The sequence below is a fragment of the Halichoerus grypus genome, chromosome 13 (assembly GCF_964656455.1).
Source record: "Halichoerus grypus chromosome 13, mHalGry1.hap1.1, whole genome shotgun sequence".
Taxonomy (NCBI): domain Eukaryota; kingdom Metazoa; phylum Chordata; class Mammalia; order Carnivora; family Phocidae; genus Halichoerus; species Halichoerus grypus.
In genome coordinates this window covers 31,156,459-31,173,870 of record NC_135724.1, presented here as the reverse complement: position 1 = coordinate 31,173,870, position 17,412 = coordinate 31,156,459, and positions in this window count along the sequence as shown.

Sequence of the window (17,412 nt, the reverse complement as noted above, 5' to 3'; positions counted from 1 at the left end):
TCCTAGCTCAGCGGGGAGCCTGCTTCTCCCTCTGCCTGTGCCCTCTCTCTCTCTCTGACAAGTAAATAAAAAAATATCCTTTAAAAATAAATAAAATAAAATAAATAAATCTTAAAACAACAACAACAAATAACTAAGAAATGGGCAAAGAACCTGAACAGACATTTCTCCAACAAAGATATACAGAGGTCAACAGGTACATGAAATGATACTCAACATCAGTAGTCATTAGGGAAATGCAAATTAAAACCACAATGAGATATGACCTCATACTTGTTAAAATGGCTATCATCAAAAAGACAAAAGATAACAAATGCTGGCAAGGATATGGAAAAAAGGAAAAACGTGCACTGTTGGCATGTAAATTGTTACAGCCACCACAGAAAACAATATGGAGGAATCTCAAAAAATTACAAATGATATGAACTACCATTTGATCCAGTAATCACACTTTTGGAAATACATGCAAAGGTAATGAAAACACTAATGCAAAAAGGTATCTGCACCCCCATGTTCACAGCAGCATTATTTACAATCACAAAAACATGGAAACAACAACCTAAGTGTCCACCAATGTATGAATGGATAAAGAAGTTGTGGTATATATATATTTATAGAATGGATTATTATTCAGCCATTAAAAACAAGGAAATTCTACCATTTGTGACAACATGGATGGACCCTGAAGACATTATGCTAAATGAAATAAGTCTGAAACAGAAAGATAAATACTGTATGATCTCACTTACATGTGAAATCTATAAAACAAATAAATAAACAAATTCATAGAAGAAGAGATCACACTTGTAGATACCAGAAGCAGGGAGTTGGGGGAGGGGAGATTGGAGGAAGGTGGTCAAAAGGTATAAACTTCCAGTTATAAAATAAAGAAATACTAGGGACATAATGTACAACATGATGACTACAACTAACACTGCTGTATGATATAGAAAAGTTGTTGTTAAGAGAATAAATCCTAAGAGTTCTCATCACAAGGAGAGATTTTTTTTCCTTTATTCTTTTCTTTTTTCTTTTCTTTTTATTGTGTCTATATGAAAAGATGGATGTTAGCTGAACATGCTGTGGTAGTCATTTCACAATATATGTAAATCAAACCATCATGCTGTATGCCTTAAACTTATACAGTGATGCATGTCAATTATTTCTCAATAAAGCTGGAAAAAAAAGATTCCTTTTCAGTATATACTAGAAAGACATTCTTGAACTTGTCCACAGCTATTTCTAATTTGTCTGATCTTCATCAGTCAGTTTAAAGGAGCATAAAATGTCATCTGCCTCATCCGTCACTGTGTGTGTGTGTTAATGTATTTATCTGATTCACTTCCTCTGACTCGTCTAAGCTTGATGGAGTTCTGAATCTTTTCCATCTCCTAATTTATTTCAGTCACTCCTCGGGTGTACTGGAGCTGAATTTCTCAGGTAGACTCATCTGAAAAGATGCTATGCTCTAGCAATTCTATAAGCAATTATCATCCCTAATAGCCTGGAAGTCCTGCTTTGTATATTCACTGTTGGTCTAGTGCCAGACAGAGGTCCATTTCACCCTAAGCCCCTGACTTAATACTTTCAGGAACCTTTTCAAAGGAGAAATGTTTTTTTGACTCCTTTGGAATGTATGGAGATGATTAATGAGGTTGTGTCAGCTGCAGGACTGGTATCGACACTAATACTGACATTTGATGGTAGGATGGCCACATTTGCTGCTATTAAAAACTTTAGGCCAGCCTCCTGTTGCAGCTGACATGGTAGGATGGAGTGGGCCTATTCTGTTCTCAGTAGCTCAGTGCAGTGTCAGGAGACCTTTCTTTTTTGTTACCACCACCACCATTCTAATTATGACCGCTTCATTTACCATATGCTTATTATATTAGGTATTATGCATATTGAGAGACAGAATGATATAGTAAGATAAATATCAACATAGATAGCAGATGCTGTTTCTCAGGTGAATAACAAAGATAGTAAGTGCCCAGGATTCCAGAGCAGGAGTGGGACAGTCAGAAGACACACCAAGATACAAGGCAGCTGGTAGAACATTAGCTAGGCCATAAGGGAGAGGCATCGGTATGTGTAGAGGAAGCTGGAGAATGACCTGGGCAATGACGTGGTGGTCATTCTGTGTTGGGAATAATCTATAAGCAAACCACTGATGTGAAGGGCTCAGAAAGGAGAACACTAAATAAGTTCTAACTAACACAGAGTAAGTGAAAATTTGAATCATGGGTGAGGTTTTGATTGGAGAGTGTGAACACTGGCTTTATGCCAGAAGAAAGTAAGCGACATAAGCACTCCAAACAGGCCCCTTGACCTGGGACTAATATGTCCTTGGTGTGAAAGACTTCCTAGCAGGTACCTCATTCAGTCTTTTATTTACTCACCAAGTGAAGGGTTTCTGAGTGCTTACTGTGTGCCAGGAACTTTTCTAGGTGTCAGACATACAGCCAGAAACAGGACGGAAAAGGTCTCTCTCATTCAGGAGTGTACAAATTTGCCAGGGCTGCCATAACAAAGTACAACAGACTGGGTGGTTTAAACAACAGAAATGTACCCTTTCCCAGTTCTGTGGGCCGGAAGCCCAGATCGCAGTGCTAGTAGGGACAGTCTCCCCTGAGGTCTCCCTCTTTGTCTTGCAGATGACTGCTCTGTGCTGCCTCATCATCCCTCTGCCGCACGCACAGCCCCTGGTGTCTCTTCCACTGCTGGTAAGGACACCAGTCATAGAGGGGGTTATTTTAATTTAATCACATTTTTAAAGAGTTTATGTCCAAATATGGTTATAGTCTGAGGTATTGGCAGTTGGGACTTCAATATATGAATTTGAGGAAAGACACAATTCAGCCCATAACATTTTTTTCAGTGTACATTGGAAATGAATTTCTATTTTTTTAAAACAACTTAAATCTTTTGACAAATGATTTTAGTATATAAATTTGATTTTGTTTTTATATTCCATGTCAAGGGTATTACAAGCCTGAAGGGAGATACTTTCTGCACACAAGTGTGTATCTTACACATAGGGTAACATGGAGTAACATTCTAGTGGTGGAAAGAACTGAATAAAAATGAACTCCCTGGGGAACTCTTCCAGGGTTGCTCCATCAAAGCCTGAACATACCTGAACCCAGGAATGCATACAACTGAGCTCCCCCTTACCTACCCACTATGACCCTTCTCCCCCATTACCAGCACCATCTGAACAAAGTGAGGGGAAGAGCGAGCACCCATCTCTTCTATAATATGCCTGTTTGTAACTTTTATTCTCTTCAAGGATTCTCTTGATCCACCATAACCTGATTTCTCTTGAGAGTGATGGGGATAAAGGACTAACATAGTGAGAGTTGGCCTTGAATCCATATACCCAAGGGATGTCCCTGATCACAAGGCTCACATAAGAATATATTAAGAGATGAAAATGTTTTGAAAATAAATATACTATGTGTAACCTGAATTTCCTAGTCTCGGCAGTCTGTGGGTAAAATGAGGTCACATTAATATTAATAATAACAATTTCCTGGCCTGCAGCCACACCTGAAGAACTGCAGATTCTCATTCTTCATTCCCCTGGCCTACACCCCAAGGTCTTTGATCATCTCTGTTATTTCTGGGAGGCCCTAGGGTGAGTCTCAGCTCATGTTTGTTCAGGAATAAATGCACATTTGTCCCTTCTCTCAGATCCCTGAAGGAGACCACTGACCAAGACATCTGGGGCAGCACCTCTCTACTACCACAACCGACAAGGTCTTCTGAGCGAGGACTGCCTCCCTGCCACACTGCCTCACCAGCCCCCAGTTCCCACCAAACGTGGACATGCCATCCCTTGAAAACTTGGAAAGAATGTCCCTCTCTCCAACGTGGCTTGCTCTTCCTCACCCAGGCACCCAGGCAGCACAGTTGGTGTCCCAAGTCTCACACACCTTTTGCTAGTATCCCCTGGAAATGGGGAGGAGCATGCTTCCCACTCCAGCCTCCTCCTCAACCCCCGAATACAAGCCCTCAAGCACACCAAGTCATGAAAGAGATGGCTGCAGAAAGGAGTGAAAGTGTGGGATCAGGCATAACTTGCCCTTACACACCCAATTTCACTTTGGCTTACCTGATCTTAACCACATTGCCATATATCGGAAAATATATTTCACCATTTGTGAAGATGTGACAATTTTCATAACAAGTATTCTACTATTTAAACATTGGTTACTTAATTTCTGCCAGATATTCTCTGTCAGGATAAAGAAAACAATACTTATCCTAATATTTTGCTATAGACAAATTAGACTATCTCAATCATTAAATACTTTTTTGAGCACTGGCTGTATGCAAGGTATTTTTCTAGCAGATCTCATTGGTCATGTGCTCTGGGTAAGACAACCCTCCTTCTTTTTAAATTATTATTATTTTTTCTCTCTTTCCTAAAGATTTAGTGGTAACTGACTCTATTTTCTTAAATGGAAGGAATAATTCTCTTTCTTTGCCTTAAAGTTTGTAGAATCAAGGATAAATGAAGTACCTAAACCCTATAGGAAAATTCAACAAGTCACATGTCTTGATGAAAAGGTGAAATGACCAACATCCAGCCTGTATCACCTACACCCTAGATCTCTATCAGCCACCACCCAAGTGGGCCAGTTAACTTTACAAACCAATAAACTAGCTCTTTGCTTTTTTCTCTTGTCTGAGCATATCTGAGATAAAGTATCTACTCCATCTACCTCAAACTGGGAGTAGAGTAAAAATAAATTATCAAACCAATAGTATCAGGTAGATGACTGACTGAACATTCTGTTTCCCACTGTTTGCTATTTATGGCACAGGCAAAATCTGATTTTCCAAAATGTTTCCCACACATGGAATAGTAGGCTGATTTATACATAAACCTATATTTGAAAGACATTTCAAAATTTATCTTTTTTGTCTCCCAAAATAAATTCTTCCAAAAAAGTCAACAGTGGTTCAGGAAAAGATTCAAACAAATAACCCTAATAGTCTTCCATTTATAACAAGGACTCTAATATTTCCCTAGGGCTCTGCTAGACAAACTATTTCCAGTCCTCTAATAATCCCATCTAGTAATGATCATTATCTGAAATCAATGGAAAAAGCAATAAGCGTGTGACTTCTTCAGAGACTCTTGATAATAGTAAGAATTAATTTTTGCACAGCTTCAGAATTTACACTATGTTCTACATTCCCTATACCTCACTTGAATCTTCTACAATCCTTAATGACGTATATGCAAATATTACTATATCTGTCTGTGAGTTGTGCAAGAATGAGAGACAAGACTTAGAGAGGTCACTTGCCCTGCTCAGAATTACGAGATCAGCAGAGAGCACAGGCCAGGTTTCCTGACTCTTGTTTTCTTTCTGCACTATCACTACTGTCTCATCACTAAAAGCCTTAATTGTAGATCTCAACATAACCCTGATTTTTCCACCCTCCTCCCCCTTTAAGAATTTTACAGCCATACAGTCATGAATAGTTATCATCCAACTATATGTAACATTTTTACGTCAGCAGCCATCCTTAAACAACAGTCTTAATTCTATGCAAGGACGTCCCTACAATAATCTATTTCTCCTTATATTCCTCCCCACCCCCAGCCAAAATCTTCAAATATCATTTATTGCAGCACTTTTTCTAGCCTTTGACTAAATTTACCTTAACAATAAAAGTATGCCTACCTACCATACACTACTATAAAACTGGTCAAAATATATAAGTCCATTTTTTTCAAGGAATGTATAAAAGAAAAAGCAATACCTAAATGTTCTCACCAAAAAAAAAAAAAAAAAAGAAAGTAAATGTGTGAGGTGATGGATGTGTTAATTAGATGGGAGACGGAATATATATATATATATACACACACATACACACACATATATATACACACACACACATATATATACACAAACACGCAAAAGAGTGCTATGATTTTATATATATATGTATACACACACGTACCCTTTAAATATTTTACAATTTTGTCAGTTATACCTCAACAAATGTATACATATTCAAGGAATTAAAAAATGTTCATTTTGAGTGACTCCTCAGGGTATGGAAATAAAACAGATGGTGATTTTAGAACTGGTAAACACAAATTATAAAATGATAACATCACTGAATGGGTTTAATGTGTATTGGATGGAGACAGTAGAAGAAAGAGAAAACTTGAAGATAGATCAATAGAAATGATTAAACCTAAAAATCAGAGACAAAAATATTTTTAAATAAATGAACAGAGTCTTTGAAATCTGTAAGTCAATATCATGAACTTTAACTTACATACAGCTGAAGTTATTAAAAAAGAAACACAGAGAATGGAGCAGAGAAATATTTGAAAAAATAATGTCAAAATTGGTGAAAAACATCAACTTACAGATCTAAGAATCTATGTGAATCCCAAGCAGGACAAATGTAAAAATAACCACACCTAGGCACATCAGAGTCAAACTGCTGGAAACAGAAAATAATCATAAAGGCAGCCAATGAAAAAAGACACATTACATACAGGAGAGCAGCAAAACAAAATGACAGCTAACTTATTATCAGAAACAAAGAAACCCAGAAGACAATGAAATGACATCTTTAAAGTGCTTTAAAAACACAAAAGAGTCAATCCAGAATTGTATATTTGTGGAAAATATCTATTAAATATAAGAATAAATTTAAGACATCTTCAGATTTATAAAAATGAAAGAATCTGTTGTTGTCAGCACACTTACACAACAAACAATGCCAAAGAATTATTCCTCCTGAGGCAAATGACAACAGATGGAAACACAGATTTATAGAAAGGCAGTGAGAATGGTAAATATGTGGGTAAATATAAAATTGTGCCATTTTTCCCCTCAATTTTTTTTTGGAAGACAACTGACCGTTTACAGTAAAAGTAGTAGCGTTTTACTGTGAGGTTTACAGTGCATGTAGATGTACAATATTTGACAGTAAAGCACAGAGCAGGGAATGCAGAGAGGATAAATGAAATAATACTGGGGCGCCTGGCTGACTCAGTAGGTGGAGCATATGACTCTAGATCTCAGTGTTGTGAGTTCAAGCCCCATGTTGGGCATAGAGCTTACTTTAAAAAGAATAAGAAAAGGAAAGAAAGAATACTTGATGCAAGGTTCCTACACTTTACTTGAAGCAATATAGTATTAATTCTAAGTAGATTGTGACAAGTTAAAAAAACATATTATAAACCCCATTAGTCACTTTTAATACAAAGAGACACAGCAAGAAGCTGATAAATTAAAAAAGAGAAATACTAAAATTATATTGTGTGTCTTAAAAGAAGGCAGGAAAGAGAGAACCAAAGGATACCAACAGCTTGGACAAATAGAAAATAGTCAAACCATAGCAATAATCACATACAGTGAAGTGGATTAGAGTCTCACGTTTATGGTTAACTGGTTTTTTGACAGTCCCAGAGGCAATTCAGTGGAATCCTCTCAACAAATGGTATTAAAACGACTGGATATTCATGTGCCCCTGCCCCCCAAAAGAATGTTGCATCACATTCAAAAATTAACCAAAAATAAATCATGAACCTAAATGTAAAATGTAATAAAACTATAAAATTTCTATAAGAAAATCTTTGTGACCTCAGTTTAAACAAAGATTTCTTTGCTTGCGACCTCAAATACACTATTTACTAATAAACAAAAGAAATGGATTAATTTGGCTTCATCAAAATTCAAAACTTCTCCTCTTTTTGAAAGATACATTTAAGAAAATGAAAAGACAAGCCACAAACTAAGAGAGAATATCTGCAAATCACATATCTGATAAAAGACTTGAATCTAGAATTTATATTTTAAAAAACTCTCAAAATTCAATAATGAGAAACAAGACAACCCAATAAAAAGGAAGGGCAAATGATGTTGTGTGATGTTTTACTTTCTGAACTGAGCGGTGGCCAACCTGTGTGTTTCTTGTATTGTTATTCTTTGTACTGTAGACATGTTTTGTAGGTATCCCTTTTTATTTACTCAGTATTTAATAAAATACATTACCAAGTCTTAGAACTTAAACACTCGATTTAAAAGGTAGAGATTGTCAGACTGGAGAAACAAAACATGACCAGCCACATACTGTCTAGAAAAGATGTAATTAAAATAAAAAGACTGGAGAGGTTGAAAGTACAAGGATGGAACAAAGATAAACCATGAAAACAATAAACATAAGAGAGAAGGTGCTGTTATATTAGGATTAGTCAAAGTACACTCCCAGACGGCAGCGCCATCAGCAATAAAGAGGAACATTTCATAATGATCAAAGGGTCAATTCAACGAAGTAATGGGGAAGGAGTGAAATAATTATCTGCAAACAGCAGGGCAAACTAATTGAATAATGAGAGTTCACAGAGTCCTTCTTGGTCTCTCTGGAGAACAGAGTTGTGACCTGGAAGGACTCTGGCTCTGTCAACTTCACTGACCCACTATTCCAGCTCTGAACTGCCTTCCTCCAGATTTCTTTTACATCAGTCATAAACCTCTATCCTATGCCAAGGGGGGGGGGGAGGTACCCAATAACACCAACAGCGATAAAAAAAGAATGAAAGAATGCAGGGCGTATTCATAAAGAAACCAATATTACAACTATTAACATTCAGTAACTCATTGTAACACCCGAACATTAGCTCAAATTCTAAAGGTAAGTTGTTTAGACCGTGAACTTTTTGAATCTACCTCTACTTGCAACTTGCTCCTTTGCTTACTTTTTCTCTCTTTGATTTTATGCTTGCACTTAAATCAGGAATACAAATATTGAACTTAAAAATAAATTGATATGTAGTTGAGCCCATGTGTGATCAGAAAAATCGAAATCATTTTTCTTTTCAGACAAAAGTATTAAAATGAATTGCTATCCTGGCTAAGTGGAGACATTACAGTGACATGAGTAATATTCCAAGTTGCTGCAAAAAGCTGCAGTATTTGCTGATCGCTCTATGGTAACTGTGTCAGAAAAAGGGCTTAGGGACAGATTTCATCTTCTAAAATTATTTCCATCAAGGAGGAGAAGCCGGCACCTTGATGACTGTTGAAGAATAAACAGAACAAAATAACTCAGGCAACTGACATAGGCTGGGGACCAGTACAAACTACCAACTTCACTGGCCCCTGTCCATCTAGTCTTCTCTCTTAATTTACTTGTTGATTTATACCATGGATAGATTTATCCTCTTTTTTTCCCCTAGCTTACACTTTAGATTTTCAGAGTTGGATTATTTTTCCTCATTCCAACTCTCTAGAGAAGGAGGTACAGATCCATAAAACCTGGTGCTCAAATACAGAGGGGTGTCTGTATCTGCAGAAATCTTCTTTCCTCCAGCTGTCATGACCATGACAATCTGAATGGCTATAAGCAACAACACAGAGGGTGGTCAGAGCTGAAGACACTAGCAACACATTAACATTATTTCTAATATGAAAACATAGTTAGGCAGGCAGTATGTAACCATTGTTCAAATCTATTCTGTCAATTGAAATGTATGTGTGTACATTTGTGTGATTTGTACAAACCATACACAAAAACCCATCATATGATTTAGTGTTAGTACACATATGTGCTCACATACAGAGAGGGAGTTTAGTAATACAAATATTTTCACCATTCATCATTTCAACAAACACTTATTCATTAAATATGTTTTGAGCACCTATGATGTACCAGGCCATGAATTAGATGTTGTGGGAGCTACAAAGAATTAGTCATCAACTCTCCTCTAAGTGTCTTATAACCCAGGGGCAGGGATAAACCAAAAACTTAAAAACCATACTTCTGAGCAGAAAGTGATATATACCACGATAAGGCAAATAAAAAGTACCGAGGGAGTCTGAAAAGGGGGGAGACTAACTCTGAGGGTGCCGACCATAGAGAAGAGACATCAAGGAATGCTTTATGGATGAAGTATTTTTTGAAATGGGCCAGACGGTCTGGTCAGATTTCAATAGGGGCAGCTGGTGGAGACATTTCCATTAAAGCAAACTGCATGTACAGAGCTATAGAAAATAAGAAAGTGAGGTGAATTATCAAGCGTGTGGATTTGTCTAATTTGAGTAGAGCGTAAGTTTACAAGAGAGTCCTGGGAGATGAAGCGTGGGCCACAGGGGTTTAGAATCAATGTAATGGTCAATGGGGAACTATTCAAAAAACCTGAGTATGGAGATGACATGCACTGAAATGTAAGTTTCTTCTTTCAGTCATTTCTGTACCTCTCAAGATCCAGCAGAGATCCATGCATTTAGTGGCTGTCCAATAAAAAATAATGTTTACAGCTTACATTTATTGAGCACTTATTATGTGACTGACCCTGTTTTCACACATAGAAGCTCACTTAATCCTCACTGCAACCTGATGAGGTTTTGGGACATAATCTCTCTCTTTTTTTTTCCATAATCTCTTTTCTATAGATGAAATAACTGAGATGTTATGTTTAAGCTAAAAACTTAACCAAAATAGATGTGCTTACAGGGCAAAATGAGCGCCTCATTTTCGGGGGGGGGGGGGCGATGTAACGGAAGTCACACAGTTTGTGGTAACAGAACAAGGACATAGGCCCAAGTCTTAACTAGTTTTCTCTATTACTTCTCAGAAAATAAATATCTATTAAATAAACAAATGAAGACTTCTATACCCTGAAGAACAAAACATTATATTCTTTCATCTCATAATTAGATGACAGATAAAATTAGACCCAACCTACTGGACTAAGTCATAGCCTTAGCTGTTACAATCTCAGTGACAGAAAATAGGAATTATTGGTTTGGGTCAGATTCTTGATATCATCAGGAGAATGTGGTGTGTTGTTTTGTTTTGTCATTGAATCCTACAATATGTGCAAAAATAGCTCCCAGGTGCTACTGCCAGACAGCAGCCATCAGGAGCTGACCATCCATTATGATGTGGCTGTCATGTGTGGCATCCCATGCTAGGCACTGTGTGGCTATGAGAAAGACATGGAAGAATCTGCAAATGGCCTGTATGGAAAGGAGAGTAGAACAGAACACTTGGGGGGGTCCTTGGGATGTAGGAAATTGCCTCCTCTTCCACAGCTGAATCAGAATGTTTCTCAAACTGGGATGATAAAATTATCCTGCAGCTGGTTTACAAGGGGGAAAGGGGAGGACTGGGCTGTACAGTTATCTGAGGTTGGTCTACACAAGCCAAAGAAAGGGAAAGCAAGCATCTGCTCTTCATAATTATAAAGACATCATAGTTTGGAAAACCATAAATTCCAGAAGTCATCTTTGCCTTTGAGATTCCTTTTTGCTCTTTCCAAGTAAGATAAATGCCTTAAATGTTTCTAGAAAGACATGGCCTTAGGGTTTCTGAAAAGGGGCATCAATCCAGCCTTGTCTGGAAGTACTTACTGAGTGCTTATTATGAACCATTCAAGTCCACTGTGTTGGGAATTAGAAGACCCTGAGGCAATGTGGTAAAGGGAAGAGAGCATGGACTCTGACACCAAATCAGATCCCCCTCCAGCTCTTAGTGGTGGGAGAATCCATGCTCAAGGCATTCCAATGCTCTAATCCCATTACTTTACCTCTAACTTGAAGACAATATGATAGGGTAGTGGTGGAGTTCAAATGAAGTGATACAGATGAGAAGATTCTGTAAACATTAAAGTACTGATGAATCTGTGTGTGTCTGCATGTCTCTGTGTGTGTGCATATGTCTAAGAAGTGGTCAAAACATATCTGAAGTTCAATGACTGCTGAAAGTTGTCTCTCTCACATTCCTGAGACCACAGAGCCAGATTATCAGGACTCAATGTACTTCCAGACATGGCCATCTGTTGTAGCTTCATCAGTGGGATGAACTACCCTTTGTCAACTTTTAACAGAGTCAAAAGCATGAATGTGTCAACCCTTCCTCTACTCCTGCTTCCTGTTTTTGGGTCCACTAGAGAGAAACCACGGGTTTTAGGGAGGCAGTAACAAAGTTTTAGAATTAATTTATTAGATGAAATTACACAGTATGTTGGCGATGTGATGCCATAGTCTAGTTACACTTTCCTTCCATCAGTGTGTATTAGTTTCCTATATGCATTCCTATATATAGTCTTAAATACAGAAATATAGTGGCTTAAACATTACAAATTTATTATTTTACAGTTCAGAAGGTCAGAAGTCTCACTGGGCTAAAATCAAAATGTAGGCAGAGCCTTCAGTGTTTCTTCTAGAGCCTCTGGGATAGAATCCATTACTTGCCTTTCCCATTTTTTAGAGCCCACCTATGTTCCTTGGCTGATAGTCCTCTTCATCTTCAAAGACAGCAATCACATCAATCCAACCTCTACTTCTGTCATCACGTATCTGATTTTCCTGTTTCCCTCTTTCCCTTACAAGAATCCATGTGATTACACTGTCCTCATCTCAACATCTCATCTCAAAAATCCTTAACTAAATCACATCTACAAAGTGCAAAATCCATTTTGTAACATAATATAACATAATTAGATTATAATGCAATGTATCCACACATACCAGGGATTAACTAGTTTTCTCCATCGCCTCTTAACAAATAAATGTTTATTAAAGAAACAGATATATGACCATCTTTGAGGGCCACTAATCTGCCTACCATACAGTTTTGTTTTGTTTACTGTTTTTTTCTTGCTCCCCAGCCTAGCATTGTCACTGGACCTCAGAGATACCACAGCGGTCTTTAAAAAACTCTCACCTTGGGGCAGAGTTGCTTACCTACTGAGAGAAATACTCTGAGGACATTTGAAAGCAGACTTTGGAAGCATTGATCTAGGCATACATTTTTGCAGAGCTTTTCCCCCCTTTAGACCCCAGCTTGGCAGCACTTCACACTGGCTCTTTGAAAACAGCCCAAATTCAGGTAAACACATTCTTAATTATTTGGTTTGAAAGTATAACCTACCCAAAGAGCAGTGACCTTCTGTCCTTCCTGCACTGGGGCCTTGTGTTCAATACTTGGATTTAGTGCACGACATGAGAATACTTCTGTTTCTGTCACACATATTCATATAATGATAGTCAAAGAAAAACGGTGTTGAAGAAAAGTTTTTTTATTATTTTTTTTATTTTACCCTCTAAAATCTAATTCAGAGCATGGAAAGAAATGCCCACACAAAGCCAAGTTTCATGTTCATTAACGTAATTGGACATTAGTGCCGAAGCTACTTGCTTCCACTCCACAGTGAAAACGACCCTCTTCCTGTATTATCATCAATAATGGCACAGTGATGGCCTGGCTGGAACTGACCAGACTATAACTGAGCTCTGGGTCCCTTGGGCAACAGGGTGATTTTTATTTACAGTGACAAGATGATCTTTACACTTGTTTCTCTTTGGACTGTACACACACAGCTCTATCCATATGCCAGAATACAGCCAGGCTGGCTCTTTTCCACTCTGCACTTTACTTAGCTGACTAGGTGTCAGCATTAATTTCTTGACTGTGGGGAAGTTTCATCTCCCTTGCCCTAGGGATGTTTTCTTGACCTCTCCAGTCCTGTGATTGGGAGCGGTTTGGTCTTTTCTCATAAGCTCCAAACATTTTCTTTCTTTTCCATTGCAATTATTATCTCCTGTGACATTTACAAGGACCCGTTCTGCTGTAGCTAGAGCTATAAACATGCAAGGAGCCTCAGCGACCCAGAATTCTTTTCTGCTTCAACATGCCAGTTAGTAACTACAGGGGCTTTCAGCATGAATTTGTGATTTGAGCCCCCTGAATAACTGTCCAGCTTCAAAAGCAACATACCAACAGTGCTTTTCTCAGCTGGATTCTTCAAAAATATGTTTGAAAAAATTACAGCTAAGCATAATTATATAAATGAAACATATAATTGTTCAACTCTACAAAAACCATTTTTTTAATTGTAAGTAAATAAGGTTCACACATGGCTGGAAAAAAGTTTGCACTAGGGTTGGATTCGAAAATCAGGGCAATAGTGATAATACCATTGGGATAGATATGAACTGAACTTGAACCATTAATCAGTTGTACCATCTTTGACAAGTCATTCATTTCCTGAGAACCCTATTTTCCTAATTTGCAAAAGAAAGTAATTAGCCTAGTGCACTTCTAAGATCTCTTTTAGTTCTGATATTCTGGAAATAAATAACCACCCATATAGAACTGTTGAATCAATATGTTGTGCACCTGAAACTAATATAACATTATATGTCAATTATATTTCAAAAATAAAAATAAATAAGCACCCAGAAGCTTACAATCTTTTTGAATATTTTCTGTGGGAGTGTTGCTTCCCTGTTACAGCTGAAGAATTAAACAACAGACTACCCATTCTGTGTCTAGTGCTGCTGACCTCAATGCTCACATATTTTCACTGCCTAACTGTAGGCAAGAAGAACAAGCTAGAACCAGCAGGTGTTTGCCCTTACCCATGTAGAGATGCATTCAAAGGCCCAGAGGTTGAAGAGGAGTGACAAGAACACCCAGTTGGTCTCCATTTACTAAGGTGCATTCTCCAAGATGCAATAACTTTGGTTAACCATTAGATGACTTTAGTATTCTAAAGACATTTTGATTAAACAATTTTATCTTTGGAGAGTGAAACCTTGCTTTAAAGCAAGATAAACACTATTTGTCAAGGGCAATATACCTATCCATTTTCAAAAAGTCTACTGAATTTTTCCTGTCACTGCTTTTTCTCTTCTAGATTCTCTTGAAGTTAAAGTAGAAATTTGCCCTTATCCTCTACAGAGAGTTGGTAATCAAAGAGAGTTTGCTGCGTTCCTTGGCCCCTGCTTCTGAGTGCTAATACTTGTTACATCTCCCACTCCTCAGGTAGTATGTGTCCTGTCCATTATGCAAAGTCCAATGAGTACTCGGCCTGTCTCCACTCTGACTCCAGGCCTCTGAGAACTCTGTGCTCTCACTTATATTAGGAGGATACACACCATGCAATTTAACTTGTGATTTTTTTTTAAATCTCACACTTTTTAAATGTGTCTTCTCAATTAGATTATGAGACCATTGAGAACAGCAAATAGGCTGTACTTCTACTTTGGAAATAGTAAATGATCAATGAATATTTAACAAATGCTACATAACCTCTGTCATATAAGATGATAATCACAGATAGATATTGGTCTCAAAGTGAAGTCCTTGAACCAGAAGCATCAGCATCATGTGGGACCTTATTAGAATTGCAAATTCTTAGGCCCCATCTCAGACTTATGAAATCAAAGATTCCAGAGGTGTGACCCAGCTGTTTCAAGGATCCTCCCAGGTGATTCTAATGCATGTTAATGTTTGAGGACCACAATCACAGACCAACTTCTGAATCCTTGAAGGTATAGGAAGTCTCTCACTACTAACCTGAACATAGCAAAACTTTGTTACTTATTTTGTAGTGGAAATATGCAATGACTTAAGTTGTGGCTTCATTCATTCATTCATTCATTCACTCATTCATTGTGGTGGTTTATTCATAAGGATAAAATGTTTGCCACCCAGGCCCTCACCTGCCAGTACAGTGTATGGAGAAGGCATCAGTAAGTGTTTTCTAAGTGTTCATTGATTTTTATCAGTGAAAAACATTACATATATTATTACCTTACTATGAATTAATTATTAGTTACTTTTCTTAAATGTGATTAAAACACCAGGATCTGAAGCTATTTTATGAATCACCGCATGGACACTGGATCTGGTTTGACTGATTTAGCTGGAAGGATAGATGTTCTCTCTTCTCCTTCTAATCCTCGGCTTTCCTCCAAACTGTATATTCTGGAGGAAAGATATTAAGTGTGCTAACCTATGAAAAGTCCACATATAGGATCAAAATCCATTGTAACAGAATATTGGATTCTCTAGATCCATACCAATGAGGGGCTATATGTAACCTACATTGCTTTTTAGAATTTACTCATTTTTGCTTTTATGTTTTAAAGAACAATCTGGTTTCTGTCAGTGAATCTTTGCATATATGTTCTTTCAGTCAATGACCTTGAAAAATGAATATAGTTATAAACAAAGAGGTTCAAAGAGGTCCCAAAAAGGTGTGGGTTTGTGTTAGTGTGTGTGTTTATGCATGGACAAACATTATTACAGGAGAGAGTGAAGAGAAAGATTTATTCTCCCAAAATACATCACCAAGATCCCTCAGAGTTAATTACTTCTTTTGAGAAATTAGCCCTGATCTGTCACTGTCTTACTGACAGACAGTGATTTCCTCTGATAAACACCTGGAAGCAACTGCCTTCAGCTGCTTACCTGTGAATCAGGTATACATAGGAGCACATAGACTGTAGGAGTAGAAATTTTTACTTAAAGTTATGCAAATGCATGGACAGGGTGAGGCACAGAATGCCCAAGAGATATGAGAGGTTCCTAAGAAAAATCAATTCAGTAAATCAATACAAAATGTTTAAGTACCTTTTCTCTACTCATCCCATGTTAGGCAGACAACAGACACCTTCTTTCCTGTTGCTTTGGAAGTATGCCATCTAAACTGGGAGTTCAGACACATGAGGGGAAGGAAAAAGGCAGGGAGGGAAGGAGGAGAGAGGAAATACAGAGACGGAGCCGGAAAAGGAAATTACAGGCAGTACCTGATCATATGGAAAGGATTATATATAATATAGAAATTCAAAGAAAAAAGAGTTTGCATGACATGAATAAATAGGTAAAGGCTCCCAAAGAAGTGAGACTTGAACAGGCAGTCCCTAAAGGAATAAGAGTTTCTTACCAAACAGTGACTTCTCCAAGAATTAATTCTCTTCTGATTAGGCCAGAAAATGAGGAAAGCAGATGCAGGCCTCCTTTATTTAAAGCATCCTGACTATTTAGCTCTTGCCAGTGAACAGATAAACTATATTGCCATTACCCCCATCTCACAGTGGTCTTCAATACTGCAGAAAGGACCTTTTTACCGCAGGCAAATTAATCCATTCCTTTTTTTAAAAATAAAAAGTAGATTCTATTGATATATTTAAAGCATCTGTCAATCCCTGTGCAAACTATCAAATCATGTGTTAAATTTAAAAATAGAGCTGAGCACTTAAAACTCATCAGACTGTAATCACTGAGCTTAGACTTGAAGAAAGAAAGAAATATGAATGAATGCGAGGCACAGGAACTAAGTTAACTAGATCTCTCCAATTTTGTGGAATCCAGACATATTCCAGACATTTTATGGAACAGAAACCAACCACTGCTTTTCACTGGGGATGCCATGACTGGTACACTATACAATTAACAGGAAAATCATATTGCCTTAATAATTCTGAAATAGGTAGAAATTTCAAATAAGAAGTCAAATGAAATTCTCTTCTATAGTGGTAGGGAACTGTGATAATCTACTTCAAAGAAACTGATGTTTCAATATTTCCAAGATCCTTTGGAATATAATTTAGTAAATGAGACTTCAGAACCATCTACTGT